Raw genomic sequence first — 12,259 nt, forward strand, 5'->3', positions numbered from 1 at the left:
TCCATAAGTATTTAATGTTTGATGAATAATTTTAGTATGTACAATTAACAAAAAAATCATTATCACTAATCTCTCTATTCATTTTCTGACACAAGACCTATTTGGATACTCCGTAACCTCGTTGTGATAAGTTTACCAATTACTCTCTATATTTTTTTCATTTGAATTACACCTTTGTAGGTTTTTAATATACACTGAGTAGAAAGCTTAGATTTATTGTGTCAGCTCTTATTGCATCCTTTTTGTGACCTCATGATTCTATATTTCCTTTTCAAATTTTGGTCTTAGTAGTTGTTTTAATATTTTATGCACGTGTTAAGTTCAAACTTTAGTAGTTATTATATAATTTATTCAAAACTCTAATGTTATACTTTTTGTTAAGAAATCCATGCCAAGTCCTAGACTCCACTCTTAATTAACAATGAAATAAATAGTATTTTTAGCCTTCACCACTACACTCAATATGTTGAATTTTCTAGCAAGGAACTACATGTAGTATGTTGTTTAATAGAAAAATAGAGTGCTCACAATTTAACTACAAATATTCAAATCTCATAATGTTTGAGTCAAAATATAAACTTATCTAAATTAACAGCTTACAAAATTTGTTACCATAAAGTTTTGATTTAATTGAAAATAAACTTTTAGAGTCATTGGCTGTGTACTGCTAAGACAACATTCTTTTCAAAATTAAGAAACCATAAAAATATATATTTATTATTAACATACTCCCTCTGTCCCATAGAAAGAGTCAGTATAGGACTCATGCTGGTAAAACTTTCTTAAGTTTAACTAGATTTATAGAAAATATTATCAATATTTATATCTCCAAATAAGTTTAGACCCTACTAGAAAGAAATGTGCGGTGTTTGCCGTGCGGCTTACATACGTGGACTGCTGCCATTAATGTGAATCTGGTTTCAGCGAAGACTAATACGATATATGGCTGTTTTCAAAATTAAGAAAGTCTAATGATACTAATTATGTCATAAATATTAATATTGTATATATATATTTGGTCAAAGTAAACATATTTGATTTCTTGAAAAACGAGAATAACACTTTTTAGGGAACAGAGGGAGTATACATTTACACTTGACATATATATTTTGCAACACATAGCATTTAAGTTTACTTTGAATATAATGCGTGTAAGACCGCGGTTTTTAGTACGTAATATGAGGATCAGTGTGTGTGAAAATGTGAGGATCAATGTGTGTAAAAACGAGGCTTAGTGGGAACCATGTTTTTCAGAATTATGGAGTTTGTTGCATCCAAAAACATCCTAACTTTTTGAAACCAAAGTATATGTTAATAATGGCCTAGTATTTTCCCAGAATCTCAGAATATCTTTGTATCTGTAGCCCTACTATAAAAAAAATGTATCCGTAGTGCTACTGATGTGATAGACGCAAGGTTAGTTGGGCACGAGTTGAGCTATACTATAGAGCAAAAGCGCGTCTATCTGAGTGGGTTTGGTGGTTTGAGTAGCACTCCTCAGGTCCTAAGTTGACTCCCTATGAAAGTGAATTTTAGGCTGGGATTAGAAAAGTCCTTTCATCTGTCCCATGCCAAAGCACAAGTCTAAGGCTTGGCCCCAGTCGTGGTTGTTCTCACAAGGGCTACAGTGCCGCTGTGCATGGATGGGGCGGGAGTTCAGGTGTTTTCTCGACCTATCTAAGAAGGTCTTCTTCTTAATACAATACTCGGGGACTGTCTTAGTCCCGGCAGGTCAAGTGTTTAGGTATACTATGGGCTGCTAAGTTGTGCATGATTTGATTTATTCTGTGATCATTTGCATCGTGTTATATATTTTTTAAAGGGGCATCCTGTTAAATTTGTTTGCACCACCCCTAGTCGATGTATGATCAGTAATATCTAATGAGCTCTTTTACAATGGTTGGGAAAGTACCTTGGTACCTCTAGGTACTTTTATTTTTAATAATTTCCAACTAATTAATTGAGGAATTATATTTATGAAATGGAATTTGTATTATGGAGGGTATATTGGTAACTGAGATTACCTTAAACCTCTCATGTGAGTTTTTTTTCGGATTTGCCTGAGCCGGACGCCTCTGCTCGAGCTATCAAACGCTGCCACCCCCAAACTCCCCGATAGAAGGCCGCCGCCCTGAACTCTCCCTACTGCTCGCCGCAAGTGTTTCAAATACAAAATTTCAGGTTGCCTGTGCGATGTTCCAAATCATCACGGCCACCATGCATGCTCGCGTACTTGGGATCACGTCAGGAGAACGTCAACCACCCATATGTTCACTCCTCCCGTGTTACCGTCGAGGACTTCATGCCGATGCCGAGGTGCTTCCCCTCCCCAGCTACCCTCGCGAAGTCGCGGCCTCGCCTTCTGCTGACACGAGGCCTCCTGGATCGCCGCTGCCGTGCTGTCTCCCAGTTCAATGCATCCGTCCCGCTTCGCTGACTCCGAGCGCTTCTGGCGGACCGAGCAGCACTGCCGCCTCCTCTTTCCTCTTGGTACGCAGCTGCTCGGAGGTGGAGCCTGGCCGAGTGTTTTCCGCTGCTCGCAGAGCTCTACTGCAAGCCTGTCCAGCTCACTGGCCTCCTATTGGCGGACGATAGATCGCCGGGACGACGACGGTGACCATGACAATGGTACCCCCGAAGCGGCAAACTCAAGCGCCTCCGGTTCAGCCACCGTACCTGCTGGTCATGCTCCCGTTCACAGTCAACCAGGGCCACGTCGCGGAGCGTTCGTGGCATGGCATGACGACGGGTCGTTTGGCAGTCGGCACGGACGATGTCGTAGAGGCCGTGCGGCGCGTGATGAAGATACTGAAATTACTGATTTATCCTTATCCAAAAAAATACAAGTATAGAATAATTCAGAACTGGTCCACCAATTTTGGTACTAGCCCCACCTAATTTTGGTACTATCTATATCTATTTGGTACTTCTAAGTACTTTCACATGAGTACCTCGTATTTTTGCACCGTCCGATCTTACTCTATGGATGGCTCATATTTTTTCCAACCATTGTAAAATTTCTCATATCTAATTATCCATGCACATGACTATCTTATAGACATGTTGGAGCTTTGTCCACGAATTATAAAGAAAACTACAAAGAGTAAAATTCATGAGCGTTCTCTAAATTTGCACGGCGCTGTCATATGGTCCCCAACTGTCGAACTTTTATATCTTAATTGGTGAACTTATACAACAGATCCAAACCAGCGACTAACTTATGAATTTTTTTCAAAACTATATGACGCATACACAGGGCCGGCCCTGTCAAATTAAAGGCCCGGAGCGAAGCTACAAGCAATGGGCTCTTTAATACAACTCTAATCTAATAATATAATGGCTACTTTAATAAGTGTAATGCATACAAAACATTCTTATTAAACAAGTAATACATCTTATCTTACCTTAAAAGTTTCTTCTAACATTGGCTACTGCGAAGTCATTGATGATGGCATCAATATCAATTTCATCTAATAATTTCTTCTCGATGCATAAAGTTGCCAAACCATTTAATCTTTCTTGGAACATTACGGACCTCAAATAATTCTTCAATAATTTTAGCTTTGAAAAGGTCCTTTCAGCTGAGGCCACAGTCACCGGCATAGTGAATAGGATCTGATAAGCAATAAAAATATTAGGATAACAATCCACTTCTGTGACAAACTCAAAAATCTCCATAGCAGATATTGGCTTATCTGGCAGAGTAGACTGAATAACAGCTAACTCAGAAATCATGTCATTTACATCAACATCCGACGAACCATCTGAAGACAAAGTTTTTGCAAATTTAATGCAATGGTCTCTTAGATCAGCACCATTCAATGCCTTCAAGGATGTTGAATTCATTAGAAATCCAAATTTCTCATTGAATGACTGGAGTTCTTTAAATCTGCTTGTCAATGAACTAATTGCCATATCAACCATAACCAAAAAATAGAAAGCATCAAAATCCTCCTCAGCTTGCAAAATAGCTTCATTGCATTCAGTTTCATCAAATTGTTTCTTCCTAGCAGAAACACGCTTTACTGGAAAGGATGCCTCTGCTCCCACTTCAAGTGCAATTTCTGTGGCAGCAACCACACTATCAGCAAAACCAGTATTTCTATAGTTCTGAAAGTAATTCACCATACCTTTTATATGCTGCAAGGTAGAATCAATGCACATAGATGGTGACTGCAACTTCTTGCTAACAATATTTACAGAGTATAAAATGTCATGCCAAATAACCATACCAAGTATGAACTCAAAGCTGCCAAGCATGTCATATAAATTTTTTGCATCACTTCTATCCTTTGCTTCAGTATCTGCGTCCTCACTGAGCCACAACAAAGCTGACCTTAGTTGAGGAGCTTGATATCTAATTGCTCGGACACTTTGGATGCAACTTTCCCAACGAGTATTGCTCAATGATTTCACAGTCAAATCTTGAACATGTTCAAGCAAAACATTCCATCTTTTGGTAGAACTTAAAAATAATACATATATCCTCTGCATAATTCCAAAGAATGTAATAGCTTTACTACATGATTTAGCCATATCACAGAGAGTCAGATTAAGACTATGGCATGTACATGGCATATACAAAGCTCTTCGATTTATCTCACGCAAACGGCTTTGTACCCTCTTATGTTTTCCTTTTATATTAGAGCCATTGTCATAACCTTGACCTCTAATATCATCAACATTAAGACCAAATGATTTGATGGAGTCAACTAATACATTGAAAAGCCCCTCGCCAGATGTGTCATCCACCTTCAAGAAACCAAGAAAGTACTCCCCAATTTTTATTTTCTCATCAGACATATCAACACATCGAACCAATAAACTCATTTGTTCTTGGTGACTCACATCTGTGGTACAATCAAGGATAACTAAGAAATATTTGGCCTCTTTAACAATCTTTATGATAGATTTTGTAATGCTAGAAGCCATAAGCGAAATCAACTCATTCTGAATTTTATGACTAAGATAATGATATTGCAACTCTTTCTTTTGAATGCGTCTAAGGTGGTCTTGCATTACCAAGTCAAATTCAGCAACCATCTCACAAGCAGCTAAGAAATTACCATTCACATCATTGTAAAGTTGCTCACTAGATCCTCTAAAACCTAAACTGCGTTTACCAAGAAACTTGATGATGGCAACAATTCTTATTAGAACAGCCTTATGCGTTCTTTCTCCTTTGTGATTTGATGTTGCAACTCCTTATCAATTGTTTCATGTTTGCTTAATCTTACTCTTAATTCATTCCAAGAGTTCATGTTGGTCATATGATCCACGCTAACTTCATGCTCTTTTAGTCTCTCACCAACATGGCTCCAATCTCTATACCCATCATGCCTCAGTGAACTCTTGCGGTTGCTAGAACCAAACAACTTACAACAAAAGCAAAACACTTTGTCAACACTTCTTGAATAGACCAACCATTTCCTGTCACGTACCTCTCCATTGCTCATTCTTCTAGAATAATGAGTGTATGCAAAACATCTTGATCTGGCATCCATAGGAAACACAATATTTTCTTCTCTAATAGGCCCCTTCTCCACTAATATGTCCCTTGCTTTGTTATCAAGATTATCCCAATTTACTGGATCATACATATCAATAGTAAAAGCTGGTTCTTCATCAACATGAGTAGATTCCGTCGTAGGAGAATTAATTATGGGCTCATGATCACTCACATTATTATCATCCGTATTGATGCCAACTTTATCTTCTATAGGGTCTTCATCTTCTGGATGTGTAGTTTGTTCCTCCACAGGAACTATTGCCCACTCATCTGGATTTGTAATTGTTGTAGTGCTTGTATCTCTCTTATAAAATTTATCAAGAGCTCCTCTTTGTGATTCTTTTGAGTCCTCTAGCCTTCTCTTCTTTTTTCTTTTTGAACTTTCAGATTCATGCTTTTTGGGCAACATGAGGTCGCTGTAAGTTTACAAAAGTAGTAAGTAATTAAATAAAATTACGCCATACATTGCTGATTTTGCTGCACCATATGCGATACCAAATCTAAAGAAGTAAAGAGTAAAGAACTAAAGATTGGGGCCAATTAGCTTTTTACCTGAACCTGAATACCTGATGGCCGGCGAGCAGGAAGCCACGGATAGCCAAACAGATGGCCGGCGTGGCGGCGTCCGCTCGGACTAGCACAGGAACGATCGTCGATCGGATGGATTCGATGTCGATCACTCCTTCACTCGCACGTGCAGGAACGAGTCGCGACCGCGCGGCGCGGCGGTAGGGCACGGGAGTCGGCGAGTCGTGGACGACCAACGCGGAGGCAGCTGATGAGCTGAATCGACGATTTCTTTTGTTCTTGGACTGTTGGGCTGAATACTATAGGTACTTACCTATTTGGGGTTGGGCCCCCTGGCCTCATGGGTCCTGTGCGGCTGCTCTGCTGGCACCCCCGGGCCGGGCCTGCGCGGCATACATACGTACCTGATGTTGTCGCTGCGGAGGAGGAGGAGCTTGTGCAGTGGTCATCAACGTAATTCGGAGGTGGAATAATACATTGCTTGCGAAGGATCCTATGGTCACTTTCCGCAGGATGTCGTCCTGAACGAGACGCAGCTTCTTGGCCATGTCCCCGGATCCTATGAAACGTGTAACAGCATGCTTCCGCTGGCAATTGGTGACCAGCTCTAGGGCGCCTTGGAGGCTCTCTGCCAAATCCTCCAGCGCGTCGCGCATCACCTCCTCCTTCATCGCCTCCGTCACTTCATCGAGGCAATTGATGAGAGCGGTGACTCGGGCCACGCACCTCTCAATGTCGCGGCACTCCTCGTTCTGCTTAACTGTGTCCAGGGCCTCCTTGATCTTGATCCTAATATCGATGATCTTACCCACGCTGCCCAACGCAATATCGGCCATCTTGCGCTTGCGCCGTTGACTAGAATCTCCTCTGATAAATCCATGGAAAGAAAATGCATCAAATACGTGCAGCTCATCGAGATCTTATGAGTTGATGAGATCGGGGAAACCATTCCTTACTTGTCTTAGTTTCAACATAATAGTAACAACCAAAGTAAGAATTGAAGACTCAGGAGGCGCTGACCTTCTGGGCTCTTTTGCCGTGCCCCTCCGATCTTCAATTCCTTCTCCTGGCGGTGCCCCTGCGGTCTTCTTTTGTCTCAGTCGATTAGCAACCCAGCAAGTCTTCTTTGATCATACTGCGTATCAAGCAGTAAATAGAGCTAGAGAGGCCACCGGCCGGTCAATGGAGCGCGTCGCTGCTTTGGATCTGAGTCTGAGCGAGACAGAAGAAGAGCTGCATTGGGCAATGGGTCAAGGGGACTAAAGTTTAAGGTCCTTCGTCTTCGCACGCTGCACGTGGGCCCCATCATCGTGCCGATGCGCACGTGTAGCCCACTTCACCTGCTCCCGACATATATACGAGTAGTGTAAATAAAAACGAAGCCATCAACGTACATCTTCTCGTGCTTAGCAACATTTTCAAAACAAATACTCACTCCGTCCATTGAAAGTGTCGTTTTTGACTTTTGAACTTCTTATTTGGCCGTTCGTTTTATTTAAAAAAAATTTATGAATAATAAAATAATTAAATTATTATTAAAGTATCTTTAATGATAAAATAAATCATAATAAAATAAATAATATTTGTATAAAAATTTTGAATAAGACGAACGGTCAAATAAGATGGCACGGAGTCTAAAACGACATTTTTAATGGGACGGATGGAGTACCTAGCTGCTAGTGTCCGGTGCCAGTTTAGCTGAAATATCATTGAATCGGTAGGTACTCCATCTTCCGATGTGTAGCATTTATCACGGCATCAACCTTACTTATATCTTAACTTAGGGGGGTGTTTGATCCAGTAGTAGAGGAGGTGTCACGTGATGGTGTTGTATGGGATATTCACATACTAATAAAAAAAATAAATTATAGAATCCATCAGTAATTCACGAGACGAATTTATTAAACCTAATTAATCCATCATTAGCATATGTTTACTGTAGCACCACATTGTCAAATCATGGATTAATTAGACTTAAAAAATTCGTCTCGCAAGACAGTCTCAATCTGTTCATTTAGTTTCGTAATGAGTCTATATTTAATACTCCATGTATGTATACAAATACTCGATGGGACAGCGATTAAAGTTTAGGAGGTGAATCTAGACACCCCTTAGTGCATTGTGCCATTCCAAAATAAAATAAAGAGACAGGGCATCGCTGGTTCCCAGTTGTATCGGTTGGACAATTACGGTGTTCTTGTCTGACGAATGACGTGGTCCATGATCTACTCATTTCGCACTTTTTTGTTTGTTTATGAAATTAAATAAATTGATGCATCATCACCTTATTCCTCACAAGCTCATAATTATTACTAGTATGAGTAGGAGCCGTTCCGCAAAATTTGAGAAATGAACTCATGATACACCATCTCATCTCTGATTGAGTGGCTCCTCAGACAAACACCCAATTAGTTCCGTGTTTGAACCTTGATCGATCTGGTTCCTCACCATGAATACGACATGCCATAGAGAAATGGATTAACAAAGAGTTAGAAAAAAAGTTCATTTTTTGAACCTCCAACTTGGACAAACAACACAGTACTATTTTCAATGCTAGGTACAGGACACTATCCAACTGTTGAAACCGAACAAAATCGAACATCTGCCCAGTTTCAACAGTATTTATTTTCTAACAATTATAAAAACGGCTCTATATTCAAAAAGATCATAACTGATTCATTTTAAATAAGAAAAATATGTGACATTTATCAATTTGTGGGCTGCTAGTCTCCGGAGCCAGTTTAGGGCACGCAGGTTTAGAAGTTGTCTCCATAATAGGCAATCACTATTGAAAGCATCATTGCCGATTGTGCTAGAGCCGACACTTTAGTGATCCTTCATAAGCTTAGATCTAGAGATGCTATTGACCTGGAAGTAAAGGCATCTATGAGTATCGGCTCAAACCACCACCCGGCAGTGATAAGGATAATACCACTGTCGGCTCAGCTACAACCCGGCAGTGATATATGGAAACGTATCAAGTGCAAACCAACTTCTCCGTGCAAACCGTGCAAACCAACTGCGGGGGAGAGGTGGGAGAGGGATTTTGCAAAAGTGTGATTAGGAGCGGGCGTAATTACACTTTTGCAAATCCCCCCTCCCACCTCTCCCCCGTAGTTGGTTTGCACGGTTTGCACGGAGAGGTTGGTTTGCACTAGATATGTTCCCGTGATATATTGCTGCCAGGTTTTGCACTGAGCTGACAGTGTTCTTGCCATTTGGATCCACATAAACATCACTTGATTGATTCTCCACCGTTGATCCCTACTACCACCATTGCTTTTAGATATGAAACCGGCATCCGGTCACCTCCATGGAGAGAGAGAACATTGATGTGACAAGGTGGTACATTGAGGTCCTTGAGCTTCGGGTGCTGGTAGGCACCATCTTAGTTGGGGTGTTTTTGTTTTGCACCCGGTGCTAGAAATAATGAAATGTTTTGTGTGCTATCAACCAATCAACCGTAGAAAGAACAAAGTTATTCTATCCATTTTAAATTAGAAGACATTTTTTATTTTCCTTGTTAGAAGTATAGATAGTTACGATTAGAGATAAAGTGGAATCCTAGATATATTTTAGATTTAGAAATAGTATTGTACTTCAAATATGTTTAGGGGCCGTTTAGGTCCCTTCATTTTGGAGGAATTGGAATCTACTTAATGGATTAGGTTATTTGGCATGAAATTTGAGATTTCACAGCTTTTTAAAGTTCACATATAAGCCTATCTCAAATTCATAGGGTAAGAGATGAAAATTGATTCTATAGATCATTGAAAGGATCAAGATGCCCAAGATGGAGGTGAATTGGGCTTCTCTTTAAAATTCTTGCGGAAATTAAATCCTACACTTAGCCAATTTCACCCCTATGTGCCTAGAAGTGTTTCTAGATGATCTACCGGATAAAAGTTTAACACCCTAGGTTCCAATCCTACTCTAGCATGGCAATTCTATGAATGTAGAGACAAATATGAATTGCACAAAAGTAAATGCTCAAAGTAAGGAGAGGGAAAGCGACACGGCGATGTTTTGCCGAGGTATCAGAGAGTCGCCACTCCCCACTAGTCCTCGTTGGAGCACCCGCGCAAGGGTATAGCTCCCCCTTGATCCGTGCAAGGAACAAGTGCTCTCTACGGGCTGATTCTTTGACGATTCGTTGCGGTGAATCGCCCACAACCGCTCACAACATGAGTTTGGTCATCCACAAGCTCCACCGGATGATCACCAAGCTCCCAATCACCACCAAACCGTCTAGGTGATGGCGATCACCAAGAGTAACAAGCACTAACTCTCACTTAACCGTGGAAAGCCTAATGAGTAAGATGGATGCACACTTGCTACTCCTTTTCACTAATGAGGGCCTAATTCTTGGATTCTCAAATCTCAATTCACCTCACTAGGCTCTTGCACTACCTTGCACTCTCAAGGTGTTTCTCAGCTGAACAAATAAGCAAGAGTGGTGAATTGAACGAGTTGGAGAAGTATAAATACTCCCCAAACAAGTTACTAGCCGTTAGGAACAAAAATAGCTCACTGCGCACTGACCGGACGTAGGTTAATGTTGCACCGGACGCGTCCGGTGCAGTGTCCGGTCGTCCAACGGCTACTGTACGACAGGAGGTTCCAATAATGACCGGACGCATCGTGCGTCCGATCGGTATGCACTGGACGTGTCCGATCGTGCAAAACCCTCTCTGGAACCTTACTGGACTGTCACCGGATGCACGGACACATGCGTCCGATGCAGCGTCCGGTGCTGTGTCAGATCGACGCTGCGCTTCTCTGTATCGACCGGACGCATGAGCAGTTGCAACTGCGCGTCCGGTCAACTTTCCTCTCAGCGTCCGGTCGCTCTCACTACGCGGACTTGAACTGACCGGACGCACCGGGCAGCGTCTGATGCAGCGTCCGGTCGATCTTAATGACTTAAAACTTCATCGAATCATGAACTTTCCAAAACAAAGTTTGTTCCATTTGATCCATGGACTATCTCTAATCTACCTAGTGCTAAGTTTGACAAGTGTGCACCACACCTAAACCATTAGACTCACCTAGGTCAAGCTACTAGTTTGTACCCCCCTTAATAGTACGGTCAAAGGAAAAAACAAAGTCCTAAACTACTCTAAGTGCCTCTCAACACCAAACAACACTTAGAACAAGTCCATCCTTTGTAAACCGAAACGAATTCCATCATGGGACGTGTAAACCATTATAGCCCAATCAATCGCCGTTATTGTGACCTAACTCAAACTTTTTTCTGCAAAACACACGTTAGTCACAATAATCTTCCGTTGTCATTAATCATCGAAACCACTAGGGGACTAGATGCTTTCAATCTCCCCCTTTTTGGTGATTGATGACAACAACCTCGAGTATGTGTAAGAGAGGAGTGAGGTTTTCAACAAACTTGGTTTGCATGAACTTGTGACAATAATAACAAAAGGGTTAGAGCAAGTTCATGCATACCAAGTCCACAACATGTACTTAAGAGATATGAAATAGGCTCAAGTACAATATAAAGCTCATATGAATCGGAGTAAAACGCGGAAGCAAAGCATATGAGCATGAGCAAGTGACATGATATATATAATTGAGAAACGAGATCACATGTCACAAGAGTTCAACACATAGTATATCACAAAGAATGTATATTACAAATGCATGAGAGTAAAAAAGATGCTATGCAAGTATCACACACAAAAGAAACAAAAAACCTCTCACATGCTCCCCCTAAATCTAACATACTCGCTCCCTTTCCCCCTTTGGCTTCAAGTACCAAAACCTAAGGGTGAACTGGTGGGGTGGAAGCAGACGAGTCGGGTGCGGAGGGACGCGGTGTGATCTCAAACTGAGCTGCTAGCGCCTCAGAGTCTAAAGAACTCAGATCCGCCTGACCCTTTAGCTGAGTAGGTGGTGGTGAAGTACTCTGGGTCTGCTGAACAAGCTCTATGACTGGGTCGACCGACTGTAATGCTGAAGTTGTAGCTGTAGTAGTGACTGTCACGGCCTCTATCACTAGAGCCGCTGAAGTAGTGAGAGCAATAAGCACTAGCTCAGAAGAGGCAACTGAAGAGGGGAGTGTCTCGGTCGTCCCCGTGCCTGGAGCTGTCGGTGGGATCACAGGACCTCAAAGTGCCAATGGAGTGGGCTGACCTGTGAGCTCACTGTAAGACGCAGACATCCTCTGGTAAGTTAGGGTACCGGTCATAGGAAGAGACTCTGTCT

Source organism: Miscanthus floridulus, chromosome 9 (genome assembly GCF_019320115.1).
Source record: "Miscanthus floridulus cultivar M001 chromosome 9, ASM1932011v1, whole genome shotgun sequence".
Taxonomy (NCBI): Eukaryota; Viridiplantae; Streptophyta; class Magnoliopsida; order Poales; family Poaceae; genus Miscanthus; species Miscanthus floridulus.